Raw genomic sequence first — 3,600 nt, 5'->3', positions numbered from 1 at the left:
ACTCGCCACGGGGAGTTGACAGACAACATAGGCGAATTTCAGTAGGAAATGCGAGCTTCCATGAATGCATTTTAGGACCAAATGACTACTCACCAGAACAAGTTCCAGAGAATGTTCATGGCAAACCAGCATCAGTTTCAGGCTCAAGTGTTGGATACTCTGGGTGATATCCAGGAGCAGTTAGCCTCCACAGGAGCTCGTCCTGCACGACGTCACAGGACTCATGGTTTTTCTTCTGCAGCCCCTGAGGATTCTCCTGCAGCCCCCGAGGATTCTCAGTAGACAATTTATTTTCACCGTTCTTGTATATTAATTATGTCGGATATTTTATTTACGTGTTTGCATTTTTATTTTCGAACTTAGGATGTCTGTCAATTCCTACATTCTCCAAAATTTCTGCCTTGTTAAATAGTATATTAGTTATCTCCAAATTATATTATATAGGTAGAAACATATATAATACTATTAGTAATAAAAATATATATAGATATATAAAAATAAATACATATATTTTTAAGGTCACAATTAATGGAAAAATTTTATCGTAAACCACCGTTTTGCAAAACGGTTAGAAAACGGTCATAAAAATGCACAAAAAACAGTCAGAAAACGGTAATGAAATCGCATCTAAAAACCGGTCAGAGAACGGCTCAATTTTCTTCTATAAATAAGTTCAACACATTCTTCACATTTCACTCCTTTCATCTTCTCCCCTCTCCACTTCTTATTCTAAAAATCATTTTTTGATCGCCAAGTTTCAAGATTATGGATGCACTAGAAAAGTTTGAGCAGCAGCAGATTGAATATGCTACTCAATTCTTCATGCTCGGTTGTTTTATTATAGTAATATTGTTAATGTGGCATATAGTTCTATATAATATTTAGGTTTGTATTTTATTTCACGTATCATTATGATGTGTTTCCACTCCTCTGTACGTTCATACATCTTATTGTAATATTAAATTTACATCTTCCTTTGCCTTCTACTTACGCTTATTTGTTTACATAAAAAAAAAGGGCACTCCTTGTAGTCACATTCCCCATTCTTCTCATCCACACTACATCTTTTGCGCCATATTTTAGAAAATACATGTGGTCTAACTACCCTGTGACACTCGATCCGTATTTTCTACATCTTCGAATTGGTGCCTATTTATAACAAGGATAGACACCCCTAAATACCAACTTCCCTTTTTCGACTAAAAATTTTCTTTACCACTCCATCTTTAATGGCCCTCACTCGAATTTTCGTGCCCGAGCAAAATTTTATGGAAAATTTCCAAAACGGTATTTTTCATCCATTTTTTGACACAGAAATTTTACATCGAGGATGGTACCCTCTTTTACATCATAAGCAATCATTTTTTTTTCTAGAGAATTGGTCCTGTTGTTCTATAAACACAGTTATTTCCAAAACGGGCAATTCTTTGTCCGTACAAACGGATGCGAGCGTGAATTGACTATAGAAATTATCTCCGAGGTACTTCAAATTCCTATTATAAACCAAGGGATACACCTTCAGGATTCACCATTCGACAATAGTAAAAATAGTAGAATCCTAAATATTAATGTTAACAACACTAATACGTAATCCTACCGTTCTTACGTTTAAATCAATACTTCTTACTCTCAAAACATAATCATGCAATATAATGAGTAAGGATTCGTTCCACTCTTAAACCTCAAGACTCAAACAAGTTCAACTAATCAAACCCAAAAGGAACAATGGTGAGAGTAATGATTTGATGTGAAATTTCTATACTACCATTCCCAACACAAGAACAATAATAAGAACATGTCATTATGGAATAAGTAATTAACTTTATAAATCTAATAGAACAATAAGAACAAGATATGATTGAATGAATAACTAATTATGAATTTAAGACAATCAAATCTAAATAAGAATTTAAGCAATAATCTAAATTGAAATGAAGAACTAATACTTTATTCTAAAAACTAAATATGATTCTAAACTAACTAATTGAATGAATGTAAAAAACTAGATCTAGATCTAAAAACTAAGGTTTAATGGCTACTTTTCTTATCCTAACCTAATTTATTTTCTAACCTAACTATCTAACCTTGAACAAAGAGTTAAGCTTTTGTTTTTATACTTTCAAATCCAAAAATCGTGCATGGGCTTGGAGCCATGTTTTGGGCCAGAGAATCAGGCCCAAAACCCAATTCTTTCAGTCCAAAAAGGCCTCTTCAGCTGCAGTTGGCTTCAACAAAATTTTTGTCCACTTCTGCTCCTCTGATTGGGTCAAAGCTTAGACCATTGCAAAGCTCTTTCCGAGTCGGTCGTTTTGACATAAGGTAGGTCCAATTCTGAGGTCTGAGTCCAAAGATACGGCCTTCGGAAGTTCTGCTGACTTCGTGTGCTGTTTCTGCCCGCGTCGACTTTTCAGCTTTTGACCGGGCTTACAAAGGCTTTGTCTTTTTGAATCTTGGCCTTTAATCACGGAACTCCTTAGCAACCGACCTTTGCTCCTTTATCTCGCTAAAGTGGCACATTTCTGCACATCATGGACTTTGAAGCCTGAAATGCATAAAAACACGTAATCAATATTAACTCTTAATTATTACTCACATAATTGGTCTAAAAGTATGATGGTTAAGGGGTTAAAACTACAGTTTTGGGCTCTTATCAAACCACCCCCAAACAGCATTTTGCTTGTCCTCAAGCAAATATGAGAAATTAGAATAAGTGACCAAAAATGGAGTTCTAACTACTCTCGTTTCGCTGAGTGCGATTACATTTACCATATGCAATAAGGCCTTAAACCACTAGGAATTCCCTAGTGGACGAATTATAGCCTCGTGAGAGTTTTCCAGTGAAGGTACTCACAAACTTCATCTATACTACAACGACTAAGAAATAAAACTATTGTTTCCTTATTTATGTCTCAATTATCTATACATCTCACTAGCAATGAATACATAATAATTATGTCGAAACCTAAGCTAATATATGCATAATAATCAATCATCTATGAATAAACATACATACAATGAGTAATGCTATGAAATGCAATAACAGGTCCGTTTCTGAAACTTTGGAATAGCGTCCTTAAGTAGGTTCTCACATAAAAGTCAAGACAAAATCACTCTGATTTTTCCACTCAAGTTTTGCTACTCCAGTGTGCAATGGGCATACTTTACCTTACAATCTCAATGACACACAAGGAAGCCGAAGTTGATCAAACACATCTGCCACTTACTATCACACTAACCTATTCCTAATTGAGCTAGAGGTCTTTATTAGGTGTTGCGGGGATTAGGAGATAGTTTAAGAATGAAGGAAACGGATATTCAAAAATACAAGTCTGAGATAATAGGGTCTTCATATTACGTAACTAGAGAAAACCTTGTTCTTTTGCTTCTACACTTTGTTTCCATCCTTAGCCTTTTTCTTTTGGCTTTTCGACTCCTTTTATTCTATTTTTGGAGTTTTTATTTTATTTCTATTTTTATTTTTCTTTTCTTTTATTTGGATGGAAACTTCTTTTCTTTTTCTTTTATGAAGCAACTAACTAATTTCTGTTTACACAGGTTTTTCTCTTCTCTTTTCTTCACTCATCCTATTCTCAGACTTAT

The sequence above is a fragment of the Coptis chinensis genome, chromosome 4, assembly GCF_015680905.1.
Source record: "Coptis chinensis isolate HL-2020 chromosome 4, ASM1568090v1, whole genome shotgun sequence".
Lineage (NCBI taxonomy): Eukaryota > Viridiplantae > Streptophyta > Magnoliopsida > Ranunculales > Ranunculaceae > Coptis > Coptis chinensis.
The sequence above is the reverse complement of the archived record's forward strand: the minus strand, read 5'-3'. Positions refer to the sequence as shown.